Source organism: Orbicella faveolata, unplaced genomic scaffold, assembly GCF_042242905.1.
Source record: "Orbicella faveolata isolate gen_17 unplaced genomic scaffold, um_ofav_v1 contig_4, whole genome shotgun sequence".
Lineage (NCBI taxonomy): Eukaryota > Metazoa > Cnidaria > Anthozoa > Scleractinia > Merulinidae > Orbicella > Orbicella faveolata.
In genome coordinates, this window is record NW_028301569.1 from 1 (window position 1) to 25573 (window position 25573).

Sequence of the window (25573 nt, forward strand, 5' to 3'; positions counted from 1 at the left end):
TTTCGTCTACGACCACACCACAGGGAACGTACCGGTTCTCGTCCGATGACCGAAGTCAAGTCCTGTTGGGCGGCGTCAGTACCTGGCTGGGTGACCACCTGGGAATACGCCGTGTTGTAGACTTTTGGAGCCATTTTGGGACTGGACTCTTCAGAGAAGATTTCCATACGCCTCCACATCATTGATCCCTCTGTTTTCAAAATGTTGTCTTTTTTTTTTGGAATTATTTTTCCAGCAAGTTGACAGCATATTAGAAGATTTTTCTTGTTTGATTACAGCACTGCAACACTGAGCAGCACACTGGAGGCAATCTCTTGAATGTGGCTTTGATGACTGACCATTGGAGAATCGCCCTTTTGTGATTTGAAGTCTTAGCTGGCTTTGGAATCTCTGGGTTAAGTAGCCGAGACGTAATTGGAAATTCATGACAACAGCAATTAAAGGCCTTCCTTCTAAGAGACTTAAAAGAGAGTCCAAGCAATTGGGCAAGGTTTGAGTTGTTTCTTTCGTCTACGACCACACCACAGGGAACGTACCGGTTCTCGTCCGATCACCGAAGTCAAGTCCTGTTGGGCGGCGTCAGTACCTGGCTGGGTGACCACCTGGGAATACGCCGTGTTGTAGACTTTTGGAGCCATTTTGGGACTGGACTCTTCAGAGAAGATTTCCATACGCCTCCACATCATTGATCCCTCTGTTTTCAAAATGTTGTCTTTTTTTTTTTGGAATTATTTTTCCAGCAAGTTGACAGCATATTAGAAGATTTTCTTGTTTGATTACAGCACTGCAACACTGAGCAGCACACTGGAGGCAATCTCTTGAATGTGGCTTTGATGACTGACCATTGGAGAATCGCCCTTTTGTGATTTGAAGTCTTAGCTGGCTTTGGAATCTCTGGGTTAAGTAGCCGAGACGTAATTGGAAATTCATGACAACAGCAATTAAAGGCCTTCCTTCTAAGAGACTTAAAAGAGAGTCCAAGCAATTGGGCAAGGTTTGAGTTGTTTCTTTCGTCTACGACCACACCACAGGGAACGTACCGGTTCTCGTCCGATCACCGAAGTCAAGTCCTGTTGGGCGGCGTCAGTACCTGGCTGGGTGACCACCTGGGAATACGCCGTGTTGTAGACTTTTGGAGCCATTTTGGGACTGGACTCTTCAGAGAAGATTTCCATACGCCTCCACATCATTGATCCCTCTGTTTTCAAAATGTTGTCTTTTTTTTTTGGAATTATTTTTCCAGCAAGTTGACAGCATATTAGAAGATTTTCTTGTTTGATTACAGCACTGCAACACTGAGCAGCACACTGGAGGCAATCTCTTGAATGTGGCTTTGATGACTGACCATTGGAGAATCGCCCTTTTGTGATTTGAAGTCTTAGCTGGCTTTGGAATCTCTGGGTTAAGTAGCCGAGACGTAATTGGAAATTCATGACAACAGCAATTAAAGGCCTTCCTTCTAAGAGACTTAAAAGAGAGTCCAAGCAATTGGGCAAGGTTTGAGTTGTTTCTTTCGTCTACGACCACACCACAGGGAACGTACCGGTTCTCGTCCGATCACCGAAGTCAAGTCCTGTTGGGCGGCGTCAGTACCTGGCTGGGTGACCACCTGGGAATACGCCGTGTTGTAGACTTTTGGAGCCATTTTGGGACTGGACTCTTCAGAGAAGATTTCCATACGCCTCCACATCATTGATCCCTCTGTTTTCAAAATGTTGTCTTTTTTTTTTTTGGAATTATTTTTCCAGCAAGTTGACAGCATATTAGAAGATTTTCTTGTTTGATTACAGCACTGCAACACTGAGCAGCACACTGGAGGCAATCTCTTGAATGTGGCTTTGATGACTGACCATTGGAGAATCGCCCTTTTGTGATTTGAAGTCTTAGCTGGCTTTGGAATCTCTGGGTTAAGTAGCCGAGACGTAATTGGAAATTCATGACAACAGCAATTAAAGGCCTTCCTTCTAAGAGACTTAAAAGAGAGTCCAAGCAATTGGGCAAGGTTTGAGTTGTTTCTTTCGTCTACGACCACACCACAGGGAACGTACCGGTTCTCGTCCGATCACCGAAGTCAAGTCCTGTTGGGCGGCGTCAGTACCTGGCTGGGTGACCACCTGGGAATACGCCGTGTTGTAGACTTTTGGAGCCATTTTGGGACTGGACTCTTCAGAGAAGATTTCCATACGCCTCCACATCATTGATCCCTCTGTTTTCAAAATGTTGTCTTTTTTTTTTGGAATTATTTTTCCAGCAAGTTGACAGCATATTAGAAGATTTTCTTGTTTGATTACAGCACTGCAACACTGAGCAGCACACTGGAGGCAATCTCTTGAATGTGGCTTTGATGACTGACCATTGGAGAATCGCCCTTTTGTGATTTGAAGTCTTAGCTGGCTTTGGAATCTCTGGGTTAAGTAGCCGAGACGTAATTGGAAATTCATGACAACAGCAATTAAAGGCCTTCCTTCTAAGAGACTTAAAAGAGAGTCCAAGCAATTGGGCAAGGTTTGAGTTGTTTCTTTCGTCTACGACCACACCACAGGGAACGTACCGGTTCTCGTCCGATCACCGAAGTCAAGTCCTGTTGGGCGGCGTCAGTACCTGGCTGGGTGACCACCTGGGAATACGCCGTGTTGTAGACTTTTGGAGCCATTTTGGGACTGGACTCTTCAGAGAAGATTTCCATACGCCTCCACATCATTGATCCCTCTGTTTTCAAAATGTTGTCTTTTTTTTTTTGGAATTATTTTTCCAGCAAGTTGACAGCATATTAGAAGATTTTCTTGTTTGATTACAGCACTGCAACACTGAGCAGCACACTGGAGGCAATCTCTTGAATGTGGCTTTGATGACTGACCATTGGAGAATCGCCCTTTTGTGATTTGAAGTCTTAGCTGGCTTTGGAATCTCTGGGTTAAGTAGCCGAGACGTAATTGGAAATTCATGACAACAGCAATTAAAGGCCTTCCTTCTAAGAGACTTAAAAGAGAGTCCAAGCAATTGGGCAAGGTTTGAGTTGTTTCTTTCGTCTACGACCACACCACAGGGAACGTACCGGTTCTCGTCCGATGACCGAAGTCAAGTCCTGTTGGGCGGCGTCAGTACCTGGCTGGGTGACCACCTGGGAATACGCCGTGTTGTAGACTTTTGGAGCCATTTTGGGACTGGACTCTTCAGAGAAGATTTCCATACGCCTCCACATCATTGATCCCTCTGTTTTCAAAATGTTGTCTTTTTTTTTTTGGAATTATTTTTCCAGCAAGTTGACAGCATATTAGAAGATTTTCTTGTTTGATTACAGCACTGCAACACTGAGCAGCACACTGGAGGCAATCTCTTGAATGTGGCTTTGATGACTGACCATTGGAGAATCGCCCTTTTGTGATTTGAAGTCTTAGCTGGCTTTGGAATCTCTGGGTTAAGTAGCCGAGACGTAATTGGAAATTCATGACAACAGCAATTAAAGGCCTTCCTTCTAAGAGACTTAAAAGAGAGTCCAAGCAATTGGGCAAGGTTTGAGTTGTTTCTTTCGTCTACGACCACACCACAGGGAACGTACCGGTTCTCGTCCGATCACCGAAGTCAAGTCCTGTTGGGCGGCGTCAGTACCTGGCTGGGTGACCACCTGGGAATACGCCGTGTTGTAGACTTTTGGAGCCATTTTGGGACTGGACTCTTCAGAGAAGATTTCCATACGCCTCCACATCATTGATCCCTCTGTTTTCAAAATGTTGTCTTTTTTTTTTTGGAATTATTTTTCCAGCAAGTTGACAGCATATTAGAAGATTTTCTTGTTTGATTACAGCACTGCAACACTGAGCAGCACACTGGAGGCAATCTCTTGAATGTGGCTTTGATGACTGACCATTGGAGAATCGCCCTTTTGTGATTTGAAGTCTTAGCTGGCTTTGGAATCTCTGGGTTAAGTAGCCGAGACGTAATTGGAAATTCATGACAACAGCAATTAAAGGCCTTCCTTCTAAGAGACTTAAAAGAGAGTCCAAGCAATTGGGCAAGGTTTGAGTTGTTTCTTTCGTCTACGACCACACCACAGGGAACGTACCGGTTCTCGTCCGATCACCGAAGTCAAGTCCTGTTGGGCGGCGTCAGTACCTGGCTGGGTGACCACCTGGGAATACGCCGTGTTGTAGACTTTTGGAGCCATTTTGGGACTGGACTCTTCAGAGAAGATTTCCATACGCCTCCACATCATTGATCCCTCTGTTTTCAAAATGTTGTCTTTTTTTTTTTGGAATTATTTTTCCAGCAAGTTGACAGCATATTAGAAGATTTTCTTGTTTGATTACAGCACTGCAACACTGAGCAGCACACTGGAGGCAATCTCTTGAATGTGGCTTTGATGACTGACCATTGGAGAATCGCCCTTTTGTGATTTGAAGTCTTAGCTGGCTTTGGAATCTCTGGGTTAAGTAGCCGAGACGTAATTGGAAATTCATGACAACAGCAATTAAAGGCCTTCCTTCTAAGAGACTTAAAAGAGAGTCCAAGCAATTGGGCAAGGTTTGAGTTGTTTCTTTCGTCTACGACCACACCACAGGGAACGTACCGGTTCTCGTCCGATCACCGAAGTCAAGTCCTGTTGGGCGGCGTCAGTACCTGGCTGGGTGACCACCTGGGAATACGCCGTGTTGTAGACTTTTGGAGCCATTTTGGGACTGGACTCTTCAGAGAAGATTTCCATACGCCTCCACATCATTGATCCCTCTGTTTTCAAAATGTTGTCTTTTTTTTTTTGGAATTATTTTTCCAGCAAGTTGACAGCATATTAGAAGATTTTCTTGTTTGATTACAGCACTGCAACACTGAGCAGCACACTGGAGGCAATCTCTTGAATGTGGCTTTGATGACTGACCATTGGAGAATCGCCCTTTTGTGATTTGAAGTCTTAGCTGGCTTTGGAATCTCTGGGTTAAGTAGCCGAGACGTAATTGGAAATTCATGACAACAGCAATTAAAGGCCTTCCTTCTAAGAGACTTAAAAGAGAGTCCAAGCAATTGGGCAAGGTTTGAGTTGTTTCTTTCGTCTACGACCACACCACAGGGAACGTACCGGTTCTCGTCCGATCACCGAAGTCAAGTCCTGTTGGGCGGCGTCAGTACCTGGCTGGGTGACCACCTGGGAATACGCCGTGTTGTAGACTTTTGGAGCCATTTTGGGACTGGACTCTTCAGAGAAGATTTCCATACGCCTCCACATCATTGATCCCTCTGTTTTCAAAATGTTGTCTTTTTTTTTTGGAATTATTTTTCCAGCAAGTTGACAGCATATTAGAAGATTTTCTTGTTTGATTACAGCACTGCAACACTGAGCAGCACACTGGAGGCAATCTCTTGAATGTGGCTTTGATGACTGACCATTGGAGAATCGCCCTTTTGTGATTTGAAGTCTTAGCTGGCTTTGGAATCTCTGGGTTAAGTAGCCGAGACGTAATTGGAAATTCATGACAACAGCAATTAAAGGCCTTCCTTCTAAGAGACTTAAAAGAGAGTCCAAGCAATTGGGCAAGGTTTGAGTTGTTTCTTTCGTCTACGACCACACCACAGGGAACGTACCGGTTCTCGTCCGATCACCGAAGTCAAGTCCTGTTGGGCGGCGTCAGTACCTGGCTGGGTGACCACCTGGGAATACGCCGTGTTGTAGACTTTTGGAGCCATTTTGGGACTGGACTCTTCAGAGAAGATTTCCATACGCCTCCACATCATTGATCCCTCTGTTTTCAAAATGTTGTCTTTTTTTTTTTGGAATTATTTTTCCAGCAAGTTGACAGCATATTAGAAGATTTTCTTGTTTGATTACAGCACTGCAACACTGAGCAGCACACTGGAGGCAATCTCTTGAATGTGGCTTTGATGACTGACCATTGGAGAATCGCCCTTTTGTGATTTGAAGTCTTAGCTGGCTTTGGAATCTCTGGGTTAAGTAGCCGAGACGTAATTGGAAATTCATGACAACAGCAATTAAAGGCCTTCCTTCTAAGAGACTTAAAAGAGAGTCCAAGCAATTGGGCAAGGTTTGAGTTGTTTCTTTCGTCTACGACCACACCACAGGGAACGTACCGGTTCTCGTCCGATCACCGAAGTCAAGTCCTGTTGGGCGGCGTCAGTACCTGGCTGGGTGACCACCTGGGAATACGCCGTGTTGTAGACTTTTGGAGCCATTTTGGGACTGGACTCTTCAGAGAAGATTTCCATACGCCTCCACATCATTGATCCCTCTGTTTTCAAAATGTTGTCTTTTTTTTTTGGAATTATTTTTCCAGCAAGTTGACAGCATATTAGAGGATTTTCTTGTTTGATTACAGCACTGCAACACTGAGCAGCACACTGGAGGCAATCTCTTGAATGTGGCTTTGATGACTGACCATTGGAGAATCGCCCTTTTGTGATTTGAAGTCTTAGCTGGCTTTGGAATCTCTGGGTTAAGTAGCCGAGACGTAATTGGAAATTCATGACAACAGCAATTAAAGGCCTTCCTTCTAAGAGACTTAAAAGAGAGTCCAAGCAATTGGGCAAGGTTTGAGTTGTTTCTTTCGTCTACGACCACACCACAGGGAACGTACCGGTTCTCGTCCGATCACCGAAGTCAAGTCCTGTTGGGCGGCGTCAGTACCTGGCTGGGTGACCACCTGGGAATACGCCGTGTTGTAGACTTTTGGAGCCATTTTGGGACTGGACTCTTCAGAGAAGATTTCCATACGCCTCCACATCATTGATCCCTCTGTTTTCAAAATGTTGTCTTTTTTTTTTTGGAATTATTTTTCCAGCAAGTTGACAGCATATTAGAAGATTTTCTTGTTTGATTACAGCACTGCAACACTGAGCAGCACACTGGAGGCAATCTCTTGAATGTGGCTTTGATGACTGACCATTGGAGAATCGCCCTTTTGTGATTTGAAGTCTTAGCTGGCTTTGGAATCTCTGGGTTAAGTAGCCGAGACGTAATTGGAAATTCATGACAACAGCAATTAAAGGCCTTCCTTCTAAGAGACTTAAAAGAGAGTCCAAGCAATTGGGCAAGGTTTGAGTTGTTTCTTTCGTCTACGACCACACCACAGGGAACGTACCGGTTCTCGTCCGATCACCGAAGTCAAGTCCTGTTGGGCGGCGTCAGTACCTGGCTGGGTGACCACCTGGGAATACGCCGTGTTGTAGACTTTTGGAGCCATTTTGGGACTGGACTCTTCAGAGAAGATTTCCATACGCCTCCACATCATTGATCCCTCTGTTTTCAAAATGTTGTCTTTTTTTTTTGGAATTATTTTTCCAGCAAGTTGACAGCATATTAGAAGATTTTCTTGTTTGATTACAGCACTGCAACACTGAGCAGCACACTGGAGGCAATCTCTTGAATGTGGCTTTGATGACTGACCATTGGAGAATCGCCCTTTTGTGATTTGAAGTCTTAGCTGGCTTTGGAATCTCTGGGTTAAGTAGCCGAGACGTAATTGGAAATTCATGACAACAGCAATTAAAGGCCTTCCTTCTAAGAGACTTAAAAGAGAGTCCAAGCAATTGGGCAAGGTTTGAGTTGTTTCTTTCGTCTACGACCACACCACAGGGAACGTACCGGTTCTCGTCCGATCACCGAAGTCAAGTCCTGTTGGGCGGCGTCAGTACCTGGCTGGGTGACCACCTGGGAATACGCCGTGTTGTAGACTTTTGGAGCCATTTTGGGACTGGACTCTTCAGAGAAGATTTCCATACGCCTCCACATCATTGATCCCTCTGTTTTCAAAATGTTGTCTTTTTTTTTTTGGAATTATTTTTCCAGCAAGTTGACAGCATATTAGAAGATTTTCTTGTTTGATTACAGCACTGCAACACTGAGCAGCACACTGGAGGCAATCTCTTGAATGTGGCTTTGATGACTGACCATTGGAGAATCGCCCTTTTGTGATTTGAAGTCTTAGCTGGCTTTGGAATCTCTGGGTTAAGTAGCCGAGACGTAATTGGAAATTCATGACAACAGCAATTAAAGGCCTTCCTTCTAAGAGACTTAAAAGAGAGTCCAAGCAATTGGGCAAGGTTTGAGTTGTTTCTTTCGTCTACGACCACACCACAGGGAACGTACCGGTTCTCGTCCGATCACCGAAGTCAAGTCCTGTTGGGCGGCGTCAGTACCTGGCTGGGTGACCACCTGGGAATACGCCGTGTTGTAGACTTTTGGAGCCATTTTGGGACTGGACTCTTCAGAGAAGATTTCCATACGCCTCCACATCATTGATCCCTCTGTTTTCAAAATGTTGTCTTTTTTTTTTTGGAATTATTTTTCCAGCAAGTTGACAGCATATTAGAAGATTTTCTTGTTTGATTACAGCACTGCAACACTGAGCAGCACACTGGAGGCAATCTCTTGAATGTGGCTTTGATGACTGACCATTGGAGAATCGCCCTTTTGTGATTTGAAGTCTTAGCTGGCTTTGGAATCTCTGGGTTAAGTAGCCGAGACGTAATTGGAAATTCATGACAACAGCAATTAAAGGCCTTCCTTCTAAGAGACTTAAAAGAGAGTCCAAGCAATTGGGCAAGGTTTGAGTTGTTTCTTTCGTCTACGACCACACCACAGGGAACGTACCGGTTCTCGTCCGATGACCGAAGTCAAGTCCTGTTGGGCGGCGTCAGTACCTGGCTGGGTGACCACCTGGGAATACGCCGTGTTGTAGACTTTTGGAGCCATTTTGGGACTGGACTCTTCAGAGAAGATTTCCATACGCCTCCACATCATTGATCCCTCTGTTTTCAAAATGTTGTCTTTTTTTTTTGGAATTATTTTTGCAGCAAGTTGACAGCATATTAGAAGATTTTCTTGTTTGATTACAGCACTGCAACACTGAGCAGCACACTGGAGGCAATCTCTTGAATGTGGCTTTGATGACTGACCATTGGAGAATCGCCCTTTTGTGATTTGAAGTCTTAGCTGGCTTTGGAATCTCTGGGTTAAGTAGCCGAGACGTAATTGGAAATTCATGACAACAGCAATTAAAGGCCTTCCTTCTAAGAGACTTAAAAGAGAGTCCAAGCAATTGGGCAAGGTTTGAGTTGTTTCTTTCGTCTACGACCACACCACAGGGAACGTACCGGTTCTCGTCCGATCACCGAAGTCAAGTCCTGTTGGGCGGCGTCAGTACCTGGCTGGGTGACCACCTGGGAATACGCCGTGTTGTAGACTTTTGGAGCCATTTTGGGACTGGACTCTTCAGAGAAGATTTCCATACGCCTCCACATCATTGATCCCTCTGTTTTCAAAATGTTGTCTTTTTTTTTTGGAATTATTTTTCCAGCAAGTTGACAGCATATTAGAAGATTTTCTTGTTTGATTACAGCACTGCAACACTGAGCAGCACACTGGAGGCAATCTCTTGAATGTGGCTTTGATGACTGACCATTGGAGAATCGCCCTTTTGTGATTTGAAGTCTTAGCTGGCTTTGGAATCTCTGGGTTAAGTAGCCGAGACGTAATTGGAAATTCATGACAACAGCAATTAAAGGCCTTCCTTCTAAGAGACTTAAAAGAGAGTCCAAGCAATTGGGCAAGGTTTGAGTTGTTTCTTTCGTCTACGACCACACCACAGGGAACGTACCGGTTCTCGTCCGATCACCGAAGTCAAGTCCTGTTGGGCGGCGTCAGTACCTGGCTGGGTGACCACCTGGGAATACGCCGTGTTGTAGACTTTTGGAGCCATTTTGGGACTGGACTCTTCAGAGAAGATTTCCATACGCCTCCACATCATTGATCCCTCTGTTTTCAAAATGTTGTCTTTTTTTTTTTGGAATTATTTTTCCAGCAAGTTGACAGCATATTAGAAGATTTTCTTGTTTGATTACAGCACTGCAACACTGAGCAGCACACTGGAGGCAATCTCTTGAATGTGGCTTTGATGACTGACCATTGGAGAATCGCCCTTTTGTGATTTGAAGTCTTAGCTGGCTTTGGAATCTCTGGGTTAAGTAGCCGAGACGTAATTGGAAATTCATGACAACAGCAATTAAAGGCCTTCCTTCTAAGAGACTTAAAAGAGAGTCCAAGCAATTGGGCAAGGTTTGAGTTGTTTCTTTCGTCTACGACCACACCACAGGGAACGTACCGGTTCTCGTCCGATGACCGAAGTCAAGTCCTGTTGGGCGGCGTCAGTACCTGGCTGGGTGACCACCTGGGAATACGCCGTGTTGTAGACTTTTGGAGCCATTTTGGGACTGGACTCTTCAGAGAAGATTTCCATACGCCTCCACATCATTGATCCCTCTGTTTTCAAAATGTTGTCTTTTTTTTTTGGAATTATTTTTCCAGCAAGTTGACAGCATATTAGAAGATTTTCTTGTTTGATTACAGCACTGCAACACTGAGCAGCACACTGGAGGCAATCTCTTGAATGTGGCTTTGATGACTGACCATTGGAGAATCGCCCTTTTGTGATTTGAAGTCTTAGCTGGCTTTGGAATCTCTGGGTTAAGTAGCCGAGACGTAATTGGAAATTCATGACAACAGCAATTAAAGGCCTTCCTTCTAAGAGACTTAAAAGAGAGTCCAAGCAATTGGGCAAGGTTTGAGTTGTTTCTTTCGTCTACGACCACACCACAGGGAACGTACCGGTTCTCGTCCGATGACCGAAGTCAAGTCCTGTTGGGCGGCGTCAGTACCTGGCTGGGTGACCACCTGGGAATACGCCGTGTTGTAGACTTTTGGAGCCATTTTGGGACTGGACTCTTCAGAGAAGATTTCCATACGCCTCCACATCATTGATCCCTCTGTTTTCAAAATGTTGTCTTTTTTTTTTTGGAATTATTTTTCCAGCAAGTTGACAGCATATTAGAAGATTTTCTTGTTTGATTACAGCACTGCAACACTGAGCAGCACACTGGAGGCAATCTCTTGAATGTGGCTTTGATGACTGACCATTGGAGAATCGCCCTTTTGTGATTTGAAGTCTTAGCTGGCTTTGGAATCTCTGGGTTAAGTAGCCGAGACGTAATTGGAAATTCATGACAACAGCAATTAAAGGCCTTCCTTCTAAGAGACTTAAAAGAGAGTCCAAGCAATTGGGCAAGGTTTGAGTTGTTTCTTTCGTCTACGACCACACCACAGGGAACGTACCGGTTCTCGTCCGATCACCGAAGTCAAGTCCTGTTGGGCGGCGTCAGTACCTGGCTGGGTGACCACCTGGGAATACGCCGTGTTGTAGACTTTTGGAGCCATTTTGGGACTGGACTCTTCAGAGAAGATTTCCATACGCCTCCACATCATTGATCCCTCTGTTTTCAAAATGTTGTCTTTTTTTTTTTGGAATTATTTTTCCAGCAAGTTGACAGCATATTAGAAGATTTTCTTGTTTGATTACAGCACTGCAACACTGAGCAGCACACTGGAGGCAATCTCTTGAATGTGGCTTTGATGACTGACCATTGGAGAATCGCCCTTTTGTGATTTGAAGTCTTAGCTGGCTTTGGAATCTCTGGGTTAAGTAGCCGAGACGTAATTGGAAATTCATGACAACAGCAATTAAAGGCCTTCCTTCTAAGAGACTTAAAAGAGAGTCCAAGCAATTGGGCAAGGTTTGAGTTGTTTCTTTCGTCTACGACCACACCACAGGGAACGTACCGGTTCTCGTCCGATCACCGAAGTCAAGTCCTGTTGGGCGGCGTCAGTACCTGGCTGGGTGACCACCTGGGAATACGCCGTGTTGTAGACTTTTGGAGCCATTTTGGGACTGGACTCTTCAGAGAAGATTTCCATACGCCTCCACATCATTGATCCCTCTGTTTTCAAAATGTTGTCTTTTTTTTTTGGAATTATTTTTCCAGCAAGTTGACAGCATATTAGAAGATTTTCTTGTTTGATTACAGCACTGCAACACTGAGCAGCACACTGGAGGCAATCTCTTGAATGTGGCTTTGATGACTGACCATTGGAGAATCGCCCTTTTGTGATTTGAAGTCTTAGCTGGCTTTGGAATCTCTGGGTTAAGTAGCCGAGACGTAATTGGAAATTCATGACAACAGCAATTAAAGGCCTTCCTTCTAAGAGACTTAAAAGAGAGTCCAAGCAATTGGGCAAGGTTTGAGTTGTTTCTTTCGTCTACGACCACACCACAGGGAACGTACCGGTTCTCGTCCGATCACCGAAGTCAAGTCCTGTTGGGCGGCGTCAGTACCTGGCTGGGTGACCACCTGGGAATACGCCGTGTTGTAGACTTTTGGAGCCATTTTGGGACTGGACTCTTCAGAGAAGATTTCCATACGCCTCCACATCATTGATCCCTCTGTTTTCAAAATGTTGTCTTTTTTTTTTGGAATTATTTTTCCAGCAAGTTGACAGCATATTAGAAGATTTTCTTGTTTGATTACAGCACTGCAACACTGAGCAGCACACTGGAGGCAATCTCTTGAATGTGGCTTTGATGACTGACCATTGGAGAATCGCCCTTTTGTGATTTGAAGTCTTAGCTGGCTTTGGAATCTCTGGGTTAAGTAGCCGAGACGTAATTGGAAATTCATGACAACAGCAATTAAAGGCCTTCCTTCTAAGAGACTTAAAAGAGAGTCCAAGCAATTGGGCAAGGTTTGAGTTGTTTCTTTCGTCTACGACCACACCACAGGGAACGTACCGGTTCTCGTCCGATGACCGAAGTCAAGTCCTGTTGGGCGGCGTCAGTACCTGGCTGGGTGACCACCTGGGAATACGCCGTGTTGTAGACTTTTGGAGCCATTTTGGGACTGGACTCTTCAGAGAAGATTTCCATACGCCTCCACATCATTGATCCCTCTGTTTTCAAAATGTTGTCTTTTTTTTTTTGGAATTATTTTTCCAGCAAGTTGACAGCATATTAGAAGATTTTCTTGTTTGATTACAGCACTGCAACACTGAGCAGCACACTGGAGGCAATCTCTTGAATGTGGCTTTGATGACTGACCATTGGAGAATCGCCCTTTTGTGATTTGAAGTCTTAGCTGGCTTTGGAATCTCTGGGTTAAGTAGCCGAGACGTAATTGGAAATTCATGACAACAGCAATTAAAGGCCTTCCTTCTAAGAGACTTAAAAGAGAGTCCAAGCAATTGGGCAAGGTTTGAGTTGTTTCTTTCGTCTACGACCACACCACAGGGAACGTACCGGTTCTCGTCCGATCACCGAAGTCAAGTCCTGTTGGGCGGCGTCAGTACCTGGCTGGGTGACCACCTGGGAATACGCCGTGTTGTAGACTTTTGGAGCCATTTTGGGACTGGACTCTTCAGAGAAGATTTCCATACGCCTCCACATCATTGATCCCTCTGTTTTCAAAATGTTGTCTTTTTTTTTTTGGAATTATTTTTCCAGCAAGTTGACAGCATATTAGAAGATTTTCTTGTTTGATTACAGCACTGCAACACTGAGCAGCACACTGGAGGCAATCTCTTGAATGTGGCTTTGATGACTGACCATTGGAGAATCGCCCTTTTGTGATTTGAAGTCTTAGCTGGCTTTGGAATCTCTGGGTTAAGTAGCCGAGACGTAATTGGAAATTCATGACAACAGCAATTAAAGGCCTTCCTTCTAAGAGACTTAAAAGAGAGTCCAAGCAATTGGGCAAGGTTTGAGTTGTTTCTTTCGTCTACGACCACACCACAGGGAACGTACCGGTTCTCGTCCGATGACCGAAGTCAAGTCCTGTTGGGCGGCGTCAGTACCTGGCTGGGTGACCACCTGGTAATACGCCGTGTTGTAGACTTTTGGAGCCATTTTGGGACTGGACTCTTCAGAGAAGATTTCCATACGCCTCCACATCATTGATCCCTCTGTTTTCAAAATGTTGTCTTTTTTTTTTGGAATTATTTTTCCAGCAAGTTGACAGCATATTAGAAGATTTTCTTGTTTGATTACAGCACTGCAACACTGAGCAGCACACTGGAGGCAATCTCTTGAATGTGGCTTTGATGACTGACCATTGGAGAATCGCCCTTTTGTGATTTGAAGTCTTAGCTGGCTTTGGAATCTCTGGGTTAAGTAGCCGAGACGTAATTGGAAATTCATGACAACAGCAATTAAAGGCCTTCCTTCTAAGAGACTTAAAAGAGAGTCCAAGCAATTGGGCAAGGTTTGAGTTGTTTCTTTCGTCTACGACCACACCACAGGGAACGTACCGGTTCTCGTCCGATCACCGAAGTCAAGTCCTGTTGGGCGGCGTCAGTACCTGGCTGGGTGACCACCTGGGAATACGCCGTGTTGTAGACTTTTGGAGCCATTTTGGGACTGGACTCTTCAGAGAAGATTTCCATACGCCTCCACATCATTGATCCCTCTGTTTTCAAAATGTTGTCTTTTTTTTTTTGGAATTATTTTTGCAGCAAGTTGACAGCATATTAGAAGATTTTCTTGTTTGATTACAGCACTGCAACACTGAGCAGCACACTGGAGGCAATCTCTTGAATGTGGCTTTGATGACTGACCATTGGAGAATCGCCCTTTTGTGATTTGAAGTCTTAGCTGGCTTTGGAATCTCTGGGTTAAGTAGCCGAGACGTAATTGGAAATTCATGACAACAGCAATTAAAGGCCTTCCTTCTAAGAGACTTAAAAGAGAGTCCAAGCAATTGGGCAAGGTTTGAGTTGTTTCTTTCGTCTACGACCACACCACAGGGAACGTACCGGTTCTCGTCCGATCACCGAAGTCAAGTCCTGTTGGGCGGCGTCAGTACCTGGCTGGGTGACCACCTGGGAATACGCCGTGTTGTAGACTTTTGGAGCCATTTTGGGACTGGACTCTTCAGAGAAGATTTCCATACGCCTCCACATCATTGATCCCTCTGTTTTCAAAATGTTGTCTTTTTTTTTTGGAATTATTTTTCCAGCAAGTTGACAGCATATTAGAAGATTTTCTTGTTTGATTACAGCACTGCAACACTGAGCAGCACACTGGAGGCAATCTCTTGAATGTGGCTTTGATGACTGACCATTGGAGAATCGCCCTTTTGTGATTTGAAGTCTTAGCTGGCTTTGGAATCTCTGGGTTAAGTAGCCGAGACGTAATTGGAAATTCATGACAACAGCAATTAAAGGCCTTCCTTCTAAGAGACTTAAAAGAGAGTCCAAGCAATTGGGCAAGGTTTGAGTTGTTTCTTTCGTCTACGACCACACCACAGGGAACGTACCGGTTCTCGTCCGATCACCGAAGTCAAGTCCTGTTGGGCGGCGTCAGTACCTGGCTGGGTGACCACCTGGGAATACGCCGTGTTGTAGACTTTTGGAGCCATTTTGGGACTGGACTCTTCAGAGAAGATTTCCATACGCCTCCACATCATTGATCCCTCTGTTTTCAAAATGTTGTCTTTTTTTTTTTGGAATTATTTTTCCAGCAAGTTGACAGCATATTAGAAGATTTTCTTGTTTGATTACAGCACTGCAACACTGAGCAGCACACTGGAGGCAATCTCTTGAATGTGGCTTTGATGACTGACCATTGGAGAATCGCCCTTTTGTGATTTGATGTCTTAGCTGGCTTTGGAATCTCTGGGTTAAGTAGCCGAGACGTAATTGGAAATTCATGACAACAGCAATTAAAGGCCTTCCTTCTAAGAGACTTAAAAGAGAGTCCAAGCAATTGGGCAAGGTTTGAGTTGTTTCTTTCGTCTACGACCACACCACAGGGAACGTACCGGTTCTCGTCCGATGACCGAAGTCAAGTCCTGTTGGGCGGCGTCAGTACCTGGCTGGGTGACCACCTGGGAATACGCCGTGTTGTAGACTTTTGGAGCCATTTTGGGACTGGACTCTTCAGAGAAGATTTCCATACGCCTCCACATCATTGATCCCTCTGTTTTCAAAATGTTGTCTTTTTTTTTTGGAATTATTTTTGCAGCAAGTTGACAGCATATTAGAAGATTTTCTTGTTTGATTACAGCACTGCAACACTGAGCAGCACACTGGAGGCAATCTCTTGAATGTGGCTTTGATGACTGACCATTGGAGAATCGCCCTTTTGTGATTTGAAGTCTTAGCTGGCTTTGGAATCTCTGGGTTAAGTAGCCGAGACGTAATTGGAAATTCATGACAACAGCAATTAAAGGCCTTCCTTCTAAGAGACTTAAAAGAGAGTCCAAGCAATTGGGCAAGGTTTGAGTTGTTTCTTTCGTCTACGACCACACCACAGGGAACGTACCGGTTCTCGTCCGATGACCGAAGTCAAGTCCTGTTGGGCGGCGTCAGTACCTGGCTGGGTGACCACCTGGGAATACGCCGTGTTGTAGACTTTTGGAGCCATTTTGGGACTGGACTCTTCAGAGAAGATTTCCATACGCCTCCACATCATTGATCCCTCTGTTTTCAAAATGTTGTCTTTTTTTTTTGGAATTATTTTTCCAGCAAGTTGACAGCATATTAGAAGATTTTCTTGTTTGATTACAGCACTGCAACACTGAGCAGCACACTGGAGGCAATCTCTTGAATGTGGCTTTGATGACTGACCATTGGAGAATCGCCCTTTTGTGATTTGAAGTCTTAGCTGGCTTTGGAATCTCTGGGTTAAGTAGCCGAGACGTAATTGGAAATTCATGACAACAGCAATTAAAGGCCTTCCTTCTAAGAGACTTAAAAGAGAGTCCAAGCACTTGGGCAAGGTTTGAGTTGTTTCTTTCGTCTACGACCACACCACAGGGAACGTACCGGTTCTCGTCCGATGACCGAAGTCAAGTCCTGTTGGGCGGCGTCAGTACCTGGCTGGGTGACCACCTGGGAATACGCCGTGTTGTAGACTTTTGGAGCCATTTTGGGACTGGACTCTTCAGAGAAGATTTCCATACGCCTCCACATCATTGATCCCTCTGTTTTCAAAATGTTGTCTTTTTTTTTTTGGAATTATTTTTCCAGCAAGTTGACAGCATATTAGAAGATTTTCTTGTTTGATTACAGCACTGCAACACTGAGCAGCACACTGGAGGCAATCTCTTGAATGTGGCTTTGATGACTGACCATTGGAGAATCGCCCTTTTGTGATTTGAAGTCTTAGCTGGCTTTGGAATCTCTGGGTTAAGTAGCCGAGACGTAATTGGAAATTCATGACAACAGCAATTAAAGGCCTTCCTTCTAAGAGACTTAAAAGAGAGTCCAAGCAATTGGGCAAGGTTTGAGTTGTTTCTTTCGTCTACGACCACACCACAGGGAACGTACCGGTTCTCGTCCGATGACCGAAGTCAAGTCCTGTTGGGCGGCGTCAGTACCTGGCTGGGTGACCACCTGGGAATACGCCGTGTTGTAGACTTTTGGAGCCATTTTGGGACTGGACTCTTCAGAGAAGATTTCCATACGCCTCCACATCATTGATCCCTCTGTTTTCAAAATGTTGTCTTTTTTTTTTTGGAATTATTTTTCCAGCAAGTTGACAGCATATTAGAAGATTTCCTTGTTTGATTACAGCACTGCAACACTGAGCAGCACACTGGAGGCAATCTCTTGAATGTGGCTTTGATGACTGACCATTGGAGAATCGCCCTTTTGTGATTTGAAGTCTTAGCTGGCTTTGGAATCTCTGGGTTAAGTAGCCGAGACGTAATTGGAAATTCATGACAACAGCAATTAAAGGCCTTCCTTCTAAGAGACTTAAAAGAGAGTCCAAGCAATTGGGCAAGGTTTGAGTTGTTTCTTTCGTCTACGACCACACCACAGGGAACGTACCGGTTCTCGTCCGATCACCGAAGTCAAGTCCTGTTGGGCGGCGTCAGTACCTGGCTGGGTGACCACCTGGGAATACGCCGTGTTGTAGACTTTTGGAGCCATTTTGGGACTGGACTCTTCAGAGAAGATTTCCATACGCCTCCACATCATTGATCCCTCTGTTTTCAAAATGTTGTCTTTTTTTTTTTGGAATTATTTTTCCAGCAAGTTGACAGCATATTAGAAGATTTTCTTGTTTGATTACAGCACTGCAACACTGAGCAGCACACTGGAGGCAATCTCTTGAATGTGGCTTTGATGACTGACCATTGGAGAATCGCCCTTTTGTGATTTGAAGTCTTAGCTGGCTTTGGAATCTCTGGGTTAAGTAGCCGAGACGTAATTGGAAATTCATGACAACAGCAATTAAAGGCCTTCCTTCTAAGAGACTTAAAAGAGAGTCCAAGCAATTGGGCAAGGTTTGAGTTGTTTCTTTCGTCTACGACCACACCACAGGGAACGTACCGGTTCTCGTCCGATCACCGAAGTCAAGTCCTGTTGGGCGGCGTCAGTACCTGGCTGGGTGACCACCTGGGAATACGCCGTGTTGTAGACTTTTGGAGCCATTTTGGGACTGGACTCTTCAGAGAAGATTTCCATACGCCTCCACATCATTGATCCCTCTGTTTTCAAAATGTTGTCTTTTTTTTTTTGGAATTATTTTTCCAGCAAGTTGACAGCATATTAGAAGATTTTCTTGTTTGATTACAGCACTGCAACACTGAGCAGCACACTGGAGGCAATCTCTTGAATGTGGCTTTGATGACTGACCATTGGAGAATCGCCCTTTTGTGATTTGAAGTCTTAGCTGGCTTTGGAATCTCTGGGTTAAGTAGCCGAGACGTAATTGGAAATTCATGACAACAGCAATTAAAGGCCTTCCTTCTAAGAGACTTAAAAGAGAGTCCAAGCAATTGGGCAAGGTTTGAGTTGTTTCTTTCGTCTACGACCACACCACAGGGAACGTACCGGTTCTCGTCCGATGACCGAAGTCAAGTCCTGTTGGGCGGCGTCAGTACCTGGCTGGGTGACCACCTGGGAATACGCCGTGTTGTAGACTTTTGGAGCCATTTTGGGACTGGACTCTTCAGAGAAGATTTCCATACGCCTCCACATCATTGATCCCTCTGTTTTCAAAATGTTGTCTTTTTTTTTTGGAATTATTTTTCCAGCAAGTTGACAGCATATTAGAAGATTTTCTTGTTTGATTACAGCACTGCAACACTGAGCAGCACACTGGAGGCAATCTCTTGAATGTGGCTTTGATGACTGACCATTGGAGAATCGCCCTTTTGTGATTTGAAGTCTTAGCTGGCTTTGGAATCTCTGGGTTAAGTAGCCGAGACGTAATTGGAAATTCATGACAACAGCAATTAAAGGCCTTCCTTCTAAGAGACTTAAAAGAGAGTCCAAGCAATTGGGCAAGGTTTGAGTTGTTTCTTTCGTCTACGACCACACCACAGGGAACGTACCGGTTCTCGTCCGATCACCGAAGTCAAGTCCTGTTGGGCGGCGTCAGTACCTGGCTGGGTGACCACCTGGGAATACGCCGTGTTGTAGACTTTTGGAGCCATTTTGGGACTGGACTCTTCAGAGAAGATTTCCATACGCCTCCACATCATTGATCCCTCTGTTTTCAAAATGTTGTCTTTTTTTTTTGGAATTATTTTTGCAGCAAGTTGACAGCATATTAGAAGATTTTCTTGTTTGATTACAGCACTGCAACACTGAGCAGCACACTGGAGGCAATCTCTTGAATGTGGCTTTGATGACTGACCATTGGAGAATCGCCCTTTTGTGATTTGAAGTCTTAGCTGGCTTTGGAATCTCTGGGTTAAGTAGCCGAGACGTAATTGGAAATTCATGACAACAGCAATTAAAGGCCTTCCTTCTAAGAGACTTAAAAGAGAGTCCAAGCAATTGGGCAAGGTTTGAGTTGTTTCTTTCGTCTACGACCACACCACAGGGAACGTACCGGTTCTCGTCCGATGACCGAAGTCAAGTCCTGTTGGGCGGCGTCAGTACCTGGCTGGGTGACCACCTGGGAATACGCCGTGTTGTAGACTTTTGGAGCCATTTTGGGACTGGACTCTTCAGAGAAGATTTCCATACGCCTCCACATCATTGATCCCTCTGTTTTCAAAATGTTGTCTTTTTTTTTTTGGAATTATTTTTCCAGCAAGTTGACAGCATATTAGAAGATTTTCTTGTTTGATTACAGCACTGCAACACTGAGCAGCACACTGGAGGCAATCTCTTGAATGTGGCTTTGATGACTGACCATTGGAGAATCGCCCTTTTGTGATTTGAAGTCTTAGCTGGCTTTGGAATCTCTGGGTTAAGTAGCCGAGACGTAATTGGAAATTCATGACAACAGCAATTAAAGGCCTTCCTTCTAAGAGACTTAAAAGAGAGTCCAAGCAATTGGGCAAGGTTTGAGTTGTTTCTTTCGTCTACGACCACACCACAGGGAACGTACCGGTTCTCGTCCGATCACCGAAGTCAAGTCCTGTTGGGCGGCGTCAGTACCTGGCTGGGTGACCACCTGGGAATACGCCGTGTTGTAGACTTTTGGAGCCATTTTGGGACTGGACTCTTCAGAGAAGATTTCCATACGCCTCCACATCATTGATCCCTCTGTTTTCAAAATGTTGTCTTTTTTTTTTTGGAATTATTTTTCCAGCAAGTTGACAGCATATTAGAAGATTTTCTTGTTTGATTACAGCACTGCAACACTGAGCAGCACACTGGAGGCAATCTCTTGAATGTGGCTTTGATGACTGACCATTGGAGAATCGCCCTTTTGTGATTTGAAGTCTTAGCTGGCTTTGGAATCTCTGGGTTAAGTAGCCGAGACGTAATTGGAAATTCATGACAACAGCAATTAAAGGCCTTCCTTCTAAGAGACTTAAAAGAGAGTCCAAGCAATTGGGCAAGGTTTGAGTTGTTTCTTTCGTCTACGACCACACCACAGGGAACGTACCGGTTCTCGTCCGATCACCGAAGTCAAGTCCTGTTGGGCGGCGTCAGTACCTGGCTGGGTGACCACCTGGGAATACGCCGTGTTGTAGACTTTTGGAGCCATTTTGGGACTGGACTCTTCAGAGAAGATTTCCATACGCCTCCACATCATTGATCCCTCTGTTTTCAAAATGTTGTCTTTTTTTTTTGGAATTATTTTTGCAGCAAGTTGACAGCATATTAGAAGATTTTCTTGTTTGATTACAGCACTGCAACACTGAGCAGCACACTGGAGGCAATCTCTTGAATGTGGCTTTGATGACTGACCATTGGAGAATCGCCCTTTTGTGATTTGAAGTCTTAGCTGGCTTTGGAATCTCTGGGTTAAGTAGCCGAGACGTAATTGGAAATTCATGACAACAGCAATTAAAGGCCTTCCTTCTAAGAGACTTAAAAGAGAGTCCAAGCAATTGGGCAAGGTTTGAGTTGTTTCTTTCGTCTACGACCACACCACAGGGAACGTACCGGTTCTCGTCCGATCACCGAAGTCAAGTCCTGTTGGGCGGCGTCAGTACCTGGCTGGGTGACCACCTGGGAATACGCCGTGTTGTAGACTTTTGGAGCCATTTTGGGACTGGACTCTTCAGAGAAGATTTCCATACGCCTCCACATCATTGATCCCTCTGTTTTCAAAATGTTGTCTTTTTTTTTTTGGAATTATTTTTCCAGCAAGTTGACAGCATATTAGAAGATTTTCTTGTTTGATTACAGCACTGCAACACTGAGCAGCACACTGGAGGCAATCTCTTGAATGTGGCTTTGATGACTGACCATTGGAGAATCGCCCTTTTGTGATTTGAAGTCTTAGCTGGCTTTGGAATCTCTGGGTTAAGTAGCCGAGACGTAATTGGAAATTCATGACAACAGCAATTAAAGGCCTTCCTTCTAAGAGACTTAAAAGAGAGTCCAAGCAATTGGGCAAGGTTTGAGTTGTTTCTTTCGTCTACGACCACACCACAGGGAACGTACCGGTTCTCGTCCGATGACCGAAGTCAAGTCCTGTTGGGCGGCGTCAGTACCTGGCTGGGTGACCACCTGGGAATACGCCGTGTTGTAGACTTTTGGAGCCATTTTGGGACTGGACTCTTCAGAGAAGATTTCCATACGCCTCCACATCATTGATCCCTCTGTTTTCAAAATGTTGTCTTTTTTTTTTGGAATTATTTTTCCAGCAAGTTGACAGCATATTAGAAGATTTTCTTGTTTGATTACAGCACTGCAACACTGAGCAGCACACTGGAGGCAATCTCTTGAATGTGGCTTTGATGACTGACCATTGGAGAATCGCCCTTTTGTGATTTGAAGTCTTAGCTGGCTTTGGAATCTCTGGGTTAAGTAGCCGAGACGTAATTGGAAATTCATGACAACAGCAATTAAAGGCCTTCCTTCTAAGAGACTTAAAAGAGAGTCCAAGCAATTGGGCAAGGTTTGAGTTGTTTCTTTCGTCTACGACCACACCACAGGGAACGTACCGGTTCTCGTCCGATCACCGAAGTCAAGTCCTGTTGGGCGGCGTCAGTACCTGGCTGGGTGACCACCTGGGAATACGCCGTGTTGTAGACTTTTGGAGCCATTTTGGGACTGGACTCTTCAGAGAAGATTTCCATACGCCTCCACATCATTGATCCCTCTGTTTTCAAAATGTTGTCTTTTTTTTTTTGGAATTATTTTTCCAGCAAGTTGACAGCATATTAGAAGATTTTCTTGTTTGATTACAGCACTGCAACACTGAGCAGCACACTGGAGGCAATCTCTTGAATGTGGCTTTGATGACTGACCATTGGAGAATCGCCCTTTTGTGATTTGAAGTCTTAGCTGGCTTTGGAATCTCTGGGTTAAGTAGCCGAGACGTAATTGGAAATTCATGACAACAGCAATTAAAGGCCTTCCTTCTAAGAGACTTAAAAGAGAGTCCAAGCAATTGGGCAAGGTTTGAGTTGTTTCTTTCGTCTACGACCACACCACAGGGAACGTACCGGTTCTCGTCCGATGACCGAAGTCAAGTCCTGTTGGGCGGCGTCAGTACCTGGCTGGGTGACCACCTGGGAATACGCCGTGTTGTAGACTTTTGGAGCCATTTTGGGACTGGACTCTTCAGAGAAGATTTCCATACGCCTCCACATCATTGATCCCTCTGTTTTCAAAATGTTGTCTTTTTTTTTTGGAATTATTTTTCCAGCAAGTTGACAGCATATTAGAAGATTTTCTTGTTTGATTACAGCACTGCAACACTGAGCAGCACACTGGAGGCAATCTCTTGAATGTGGCTTTGATGACTGACCATTGGAGAATCGCCCTTTTGTGATTTGAAGTCTTAGCTGGCTTTGGAATCTCTGGGTTAAGTAGCCGAGACGTAATTGGAAATTCATGACAACAGCAATTAAAGGCCTTCCTTCTAAGAGACTTAAAAGAGAGTCCAAGCAATTGGGCAAGGTTTGAGTTGTTTCTTTCGTCTACGACCACACCACAGGGAACGTACCGGTTCTCGTCCGATGACCGAAGTCAAGTCCTGTTGGGCGGCGTCAGTACCTGGCTGGGTGACCACCTGGGAATACGCCGTGTTGTAGACTTTTGGAGCCATTTTGGGACTGGACTCTTCAGAGAAGATTTCCATACGCCTCCACATCATTGATCCCTCTGTTTTCAAAATGTTGTCTTTTTTTTTTTGGAATTATTTTTCCAGCAAGTTGACAGCATATTAGAAGATTTTCTTGTTTGATTACAGCACTGCAACACTGAGCAGCACACTGGAGGCAATCTCTTGAATGTGGCTTTGATGACTGACCATTGGAGAATCGCCCTTTTGTGATTTGAAGTCTTAGCTGGCTTTGGAATCTCTGGGTTAAGTAGCCGAGACGTAATTGGAAATTCATGACAACAGCAATTAAAGGCCTTCCTTCTAAGAGACTTAAAAGAGAGTCCAAGCAATTGGGCAAGGTTTGAGTTGTTTCTTTCGTCTACGACCACACCACAGGGAACGTACCGGTTCTCGTCCGATGACCGAAGTCAAGTCCTGTTGGGCGGCGTCAGTACCTGGCTGGGTGACCACCTGGGAATACGCCGTGTTGTAGACTTTTGGAGCCATTTTGGGACTGGACTCTTCAGAGAAGATTTCCATACGCCTCCACATCATTGATCCCTCTGTTTTCAAAATGTTGTCTTTTTTTTTTGGAATTATTTTTCCAGCAAGTTGACAGCATATTAGAAGATTTTCTTGTTTGATTACAGCACTGCAACACTGAGCAGCACACTGGAGGCAATCTCTTGAATGTGGCTTTGATGACTGACCATTGGAGAATCGCCCTTTTGTGATTTGAAGTCTTAGCTGGCTTTGGAATCTCTGGGTTAAGTAGCCGAGACGTAATTGGAAATTCATGACAACAGCAATTAAAGGCCTTCCTTCTAAGAGACTTAAAAGAGAGTCCAAGCAATTGGGCAAGGTTTGAGTTGTTTCTTTCGTCTACGACCACACCACAGGGAACGTACCGGTTCTCGTCCGATCACCGAAGTCAAGTCCTGTTGGGCGGCGTCAGTACCTGGCTGGGTGACCACCTGGGAATACGCCGTGTTGTAGACTTTTGGAGCCATTTTGGGACTGGACTCTTCAGAGAAGATTTCCATACGCCTCCACATCATTGATCCCTCTGTTTTCAAAATGTTGTCTTTTTTTTTTTGGAATTATTTTTCCAGCAAGTTGACAGCATATTAGAAGATTTTCTTGTTTGATTACAGCACTGCAACACTGAGCAGCACACTGGAGGCAATCTCTTGAATGTGGCTTTGATGACTGACCATTGGAGAATCGCCCTTTTGTGATTTGAAGTCTTAGCTGGCTTTGGAATCTCTGGGTTAAGTAGCCGAGACGTAATTGGAAATTCATGACAACAGCAATTAAAGGCCTTCCTTCTAAGAGACTTAAAAGAGAGTCCAAGCAATTGGGCAAGGTTTGAGTTGTTTCTTTCGTCTACGACCACACCACAGGGAACGTACCGGTTCTCGTCCGATGACCGAAGTCAAGTCCTGTTGGGCGGCGTCAGTACCTGGCTGGGTGACCACCTGGGAATACGCCGTGTTGTAGACTTTTGGAGCCATTTTGGGACTGGACTCTTCAGAGAAGATTTCCATACGCCTCCACATCATTGATCCCTCTGTTTTCAAAATGTTGTCTTTTTTTTTTGGAATTATTTTTCCAGCAAGTTGACAGCATATTAGAAGATTTTCTTGTTTGATTACAGCACTGCAACACTGAGCAGCACACTGGAGGCAATCTCTTGAATGTGGCTTTGATGACTGACCATTGGAGAATCGCCCTTTTGTGATTTGAAGTCTTAGCTGGCTTTGGAATCTCTGGGTTAAGTAGCCGAGACGTAATTGGAAATTCATGACAACAGCAATTAAAGGCCTTCCTTCTAAGAGACTTAAAAGAGAGTCCAAGCAATTGGGCAAGGTTTGAGTTGTTTCTTTCGTCTACGACCACACCACAGGGAACGTACCGGTTCTCGTCCGATCACCGAAGTCAAGTCCTGTTGGGCGGCGTCAGTACCTGGCTGGGTGACCACCTGGGAATACGCCGTGTTGTAGACTTTTGGAGCCATTTTGGGACTGGACTCTTCAGAGAAGATTTCCATACGCCTCCACATCATTGATCCCTCTGTTTTCAAAATGTTGTCTTTTTTTTTTTGGAATTATTTTTCCAGCAAGTTGACAGCATATTAGAAGATTTTCTTGTTTGATTACAGCACTGCAACACTGAGCAGCACACTGGAGGCAATCTCTTGAATGTGGCTTTGATGACTGACCATTGGAGAATCGCCCTTTTGTGATTTGAAGTCTTAGCTGGCTTTGGAATCTCTG

General features: G+C 44.7%; 33 non-coding genes and 18 pseudogenes across 33 annotated transcripts; all 51 read left to right on the top strand.

Annotated features, from left to right (window-relative positions):
* Positions 1-4: 4 nt before the first annotated feature.
* LOC149100353 (5S ribosomal RNA) lies at positions 5-123 on the top strand (annotated as a pseudogene).
* Positions 124-508: 385 nt separating this feature from the next.
* On the top strand, positions 509-627 carry LOC149100354 (5S ribosomal RNA). The gene has a single exon (XR_016203250.1). It is a non-coding gene; the product is annotated as a 5S ribosomal RNA (ribosomal RNA).
* A 385-nt stretch (positions 628-1012) lies between these two features.
* Positions 1013-1131, top strand: LOC149100355 (5S ribosomal RNA). Its single transcript, XR_016203261.1, has one exon. It is a non-coding gene; the product is annotated as a 5S ribosomal RNA (ribosomal RNA).
* A 384-nt stretch (positions 1132-1515) lies between these two features.
* LOC149100356 (5S ribosomal RNA) lies at positions 1516-1634 on the top strand. The gene has a single exon (XR_016203272.1). It is a non-coding gene; the product is annotated as a 5S ribosomal RNA (ribosomal RNA).
* Positions 1635-2020: 386 nt separating this feature from the next.
* On the top strand, positions 2021-2139 carry LOC149100357 (5S ribosomal RNA). Its single transcript, XR_016203283.1, has one exon. It is a non-coding gene; the product is annotated as a 5S ribosomal RNA (ribosomal RNA).
* Positions 2140-2523: 384 nt separating this feature from the next.
* LOC149100358 (5S ribosomal RNA) lies at positions 2524-2642 on the top strand. Its single transcript, XR_016203196.1, has one exon. It is a non-coding gene; the product is annotated as a 5S ribosomal RNA (ribosomal RNA).
* Positions 2643-3027: 385 nt separating this feature from the next.
* On the top strand, positions 3028-3146 carry LOC149100359 (5S ribosomal RNA; annotated as a pseudogene).
* A 385-nt stretch (positions 3147-3531) lies between these two features.
* On the top strand, positions 3532-3650 carry LOC149100360 (5S ribosomal RNA). The gene has a single exon (XR_016203207.1). It is a non-coding gene; the product is annotated as a 5S ribosomal RNA (ribosomal RNA).
* Positions 3651-4035: 385 nt separating this feature from the next.
* LOC149100361 (5S ribosomal RNA) lies at positions 4036-4154 on the top strand. The gene has a single exon (XR_016203218.1). It is a non-coding gene; the product is annotated as a 5S ribosomal RNA (ribosomal RNA).
* Positions 4155-4539: 385 nt separating this feature from the next.
* On the top strand, positions 4540-4658 carry LOC149100362 (5S ribosomal RNA). The gene has a single exon (XR_016203229.1). It is a non-coding gene; the product is annotated as a 5S ribosomal RNA (ribosomal RNA).
* Positions 4659-5043: 385 nt separating this feature from the next.
* On the top strand, positions 5044-5162 carry LOC149100363 (5S ribosomal RNA). The gene has a single exon (XR_016203240.1). It is a non-coding gene; the product is annotated as a 5S ribosomal RNA (ribosomal RNA).
* Positions 5163-5546: 384 nt separating this feature from the next.
* On the top strand, positions 5547-5665 carry LOC149100364 (5S ribosomal RNA). The gene has a single exon (XR_016203243.1). It is a non-coding gene; the product is annotated as a 5S ribosomal RNA (ribosomal RNA).
* A 385-nt stretch (positions 5666-6050) lies between these two features.
* LOC149100365 (5S ribosomal RNA) lies at positions 6051-6169 on the top strand. The gene has a single exon (XR_016203245.1). It is a non-coding gene; the product is annotated as a 5S ribosomal RNA (ribosomal RNA).
* Positions 6170-6553: 384 nt separating this feature from the next.
* Positions 6554-6672, top strand: LOC149100366 (5S ribosomal RNA). The gene has a single exon (XR_016203247.1). It is a non-coding gene; the product is annotated as a 5S ribosomal RNA (ribosomal RNA).
* A 385-nt stretch (positions 6673-7057) lies between these two features.
* On the top strand, positions 7058-7176 carry LOC149100367 (5S ribosomal RNA). The gene has a single exon (XR_016203248.1). It is a non-coding gene; the product is annotated as a 5S ribosomal RNA (ribosomal RNA).
* Positions 7177-7560: 384 nt separating this feature from the next.
* On the top strand, positions 7561-7679 carry LOC149100368 (5S ribosomal RNA). The gene has a single exon (XR_016203249.1). It is a non-coding gene; the product is annotated as a 5S ribosomal RNA (ribosomal RNA).
* Positions 7680-8064: 385 nt separating this feature from the next.
* On the top strand, positions 8065-8183 carry LOC149100369 (5S ribosomal RNA). Its single transcript, XR_016203251.1, has one exon. It is a non-coding gene; the product is annotated as a 5S ribosomal RNA (ribosomal RNA).
* A 385-nt stretch (positions 8184-8568) lies between these two features.
* Positions 8569-8687, top strand: LOC149100370 (5S ribosomal RNA; annotated as a pseudogene).
* A 384-nt stretch (positions 8688-9071) lies between these two features.
* Positions 9072-9190, top strand: LOC149100371 (5S ribosomal RNA). The gene has a single exon (XR_016203252.1). It is a non-coding gene; the product is annotated as a 5S ribosomal RNA (ribosomal RNA).
* Positions 9191-9574: 384 nt separating this feature from the next.
* LOC149100372 (5S ribosomal RNA) lies at positions 9575-9693 on the top strand. The gene has a single exon (XR_016203253.1). It is a non-coding gene; the product is annotated as a 5S ribosomal RNA (ribosomal RNA).
* Positions 9694-10078: 385 nt separating this feature from the next.
* LOC149100373 (5S ribosomal RNA) lies at positions 10079-10197 on the top strand (annotated as a pseudogene).
* Positions 10198-10581: 384 nt separating this feature from the next.
* Positions 10582-10700, top strand: LOC149100374 (5S ribosomal RNA; annotated as a pseudogene).
* Positions 10701-11085: 385 nt separating this feature from the next.
* Positions 11086-11204, top strand: LOC149100375 (5S ribosomal RNA). The gene has a single exon (XR_016203254.1). It is a non-coding gene; the product is annotated as a 5S ribosomal RNA (ribosomal RNA).
* A 385-nt stretch (positions 11205-11589) lies between these two features.
* On the top strand, positions 11590-11708 carry LOC149100376 (5S ribosomal RNA). The gene has a single exon (XR_016203255.1). It is a non-coding gene; the product is annotated as a 5S ribosomal RNA (ribosomal RNA).
* A 384-nt stretch (positions 11709-12092) lies between these two features.
* Positions 12093-12211, top strand: LOC149100377 (5S ribosomal RNA). Its single transcript, XR_016203256.1, has one exon. It is a non-coding gene; the product is annotated as a 5S ribosomal RNA (ribosomal RNA).
* A 384-nt stretch (positions 12212-12595) lies between these two features.
* LOC149100378 (5S ribosomal RNA) lies at positions 12596-12714 on the top strand (annotated as a pseudogene).
* A 385-nt stretch (positions 12715-13099) lies between these two features.
* Positions 13100-13218, top strand: LOC149100379 (5S ribosomal RNA). Its single transcript, XR_016203257.1, has one exon. It is a non-coding gene; the product is annotated as a 5S ribosomal RNA (ribosomal RNA).
* Positions 13219-13603: 385 nt separating this feature from the next.
* Positions 13604-13722, top strand: LOC149100380 (5S ribosomal RNA; annotated as a pseudogene).
* A 384-nt stretch (positions 13723-14106) lies between these two features.
* Positions 14107-14225, top strand: LOC149100381 (5S ribosomal RNA). The gene has a single exon (XR_016203258.1). It is a non-coding gene; the product is annotated as a 5S ribosomal RNA (ribosomal RNA).
* A 385-nt stretch (positions 14226-14610) lies between these two features.
* Positions 14611-14729, top strand: LOC149100382 (5S ribosomal RNA). The gene has a single exon (XR_016203259.1). It is a non-coding gene; the product is annotated as a 5S ribosomal RNA (ribosomal RNA).
* Positions 14730-15113: 384 nt separating this feature from the next.
* LOC149100383 (5S ribosomal RNA) lies at positions 15114-15232 on the top strand. The gene has a single exon (XR_016203260.1). It is a non-coding gene; the product is annotated as a 5S ribosomal RNA (ribosomal RNA).
* A 385-nt stretch (positions 15233-15617) lies between these two features.
* LOC149100384 (5S ribosomal RNA) lies at positions 15618-15736 on the top strand (annotated as a pseudogene).
* Positions 15737-16120: 384 nt separating this feature from the next.
* LOC149100385 (5S ribosomal RNA) lies at positions 16121-16239 on the top strand (annotated as a pseudogene).
* Positions 16240-16623: 384 nt separating this feature from the next.
* On the top strand, positions 16624-16742 carry LOC149100386 (5S ribosomal RNA; annotated as a pseudogene).
* A 385-nt stretch (positions 16743-17127) lies between these two features.
* On the top strand, positions 17128-17246 carry LOC149100387 (5S ribosomal RNA; annotated as a pseudogene).
* A 385-nt stretch (positions 17247-17631) lies between these two features.
* LOC149100388 (5S ribosomal RNA) lies at positions 17632-17750 on the top strand. The gene has a single exon (XR_016203262.1). It is a non-coding gene; the product is annotated as a 5S ribosomal RNA (ribosomal RNA).
* Positions 17751-18135: 385 nt separating this feature from the next.
* Positions 18136-18254, top strand: LOC149100389 (5S ribosomal RNA). Its single transcript, XR_016203263.1, has one exon. It is a non-coding gene; the product is annotated as a 5S ribosomal RNA (ribosomal RNA).
* A 385-nt stretch (positions 18255-18639) lies between these two features.
* Positions 18640-18758, top strand: LOC149100390 (5S ribosomal RNA; annotated as a pseudogene).
* Positions 18759-19142: 384 nt separating this feature from the next.
* LOC149100391 (5S ribosomal RNA) lies at positions 19143-19261 on the top strand. Its single transcript, XR_016203264.1, has one exon. It is a non-coding gene; the product is annotated as a 5S ribosomal RNA (ribosomal RNA).
* Positions 19262-19645: 384 nt separating this feature from the next.
* On the top strand, positions 19646-19764 carry LOC149100392 (5S ribosomal RNA; annotated as a pseudogene).
* Positions 19765-20149: 385 nt separating this feature from the next.
* On the top strand, positions 20150-20268 carry LOC149100393 (5S ribosomal RNA). The gene has a single exon (XR_016203265.1). It is a non-coding gene; the product is annotated as a 5S ribosomal RNA (ribosomal RNA).
* A 385-nt stretch (positions 20269-20653) lies between these two features.
* LOC149100394 (5S ribosomal RNA) lies at positions 20654-20772 on the top strand. Its single transcript, XR_016203266.1, has one exon. It is a non-coding gene; the product is annotated as a 5S ribosomal RNA (ribosomal RNA).
* A 384-nt stretch (positions 20773-21156) lies between these two features.
* LOC149100395 (5S ribosomal RNA) lies at positions 21157-21275 on the top strand. The gene has a single exon (XR_016203267.1). It is a non-coding gene; the product is annotated as a 5S ribosomal RNA (ribosomal RNA).
* A 385-nt stretch (positions 21276-21660) lies between these two features.
* LOC149100396 (5S ribosomal RNA) lies at positions 21661-21779 on the top strand (annotated as a pseudogene).
* A 384-nt stretch (positions 21780-22163) lies between these two features.
* On the top strand, positions 22164-22282 carry LOC149100397 (5S ribosomal RNA). The gene has a single exon (XR_016203268.1). It is a non-coding gene; the product is annotated as a 5S ribosomal RNA (ribosomal RNA).
* A 385-nt stretch (positions 22283-22667) lies between these two features.
* Positions 22668-22786, top strand: LOC149100398 (5S ribosomal RNA; annotated as a pseudogene).
* A 384-nt stretch (positions 22787-23170) lies between these two features.
* Positions 23171-23289, top strand: LOC149100399 (5S ribosomal RNA; annotated as a pseudogene).
* A 385-nt stretch (positions 23290-23674) lies between these two features.
* LOC149100400 (5S ribosomal RNA) lies at positions 23675-23793 on the top strand (annotated as a pseudogene).
* A 384-nt stretch (positions 23794-24177) lies between these two features.
* LOC149100401 (5S ribosomal RNA) lies at positions 24178-24296 on the top strand. Its single transcript, XR_016203269.1, has one exon. It is a non-coding gene; the product is annotated as a 5S ribosomal RNA (ribosomal RNA).
* Positions 24297-24681: 385 nt separating this feature from the next.
* On the top strand, positions 24682-24800 carry LOC149100402 (5S ribosomal RNA; annotated as a pseudogene).
* Positions 24801-25184: 384 nt separating this feature from the next.
* LOC149100403 (5S ribosomal RNA) lies at positions 25185-25303 on the top strand. Its single transcript, XR_016203270.1, has one exon. It is a non-coding gene; the product is annotated as a 5S ribosomal RNA (ribosomal RNA).
* The last annotated feature ends 270 nt before the right edge of the window (positions 25304-25573 follow it).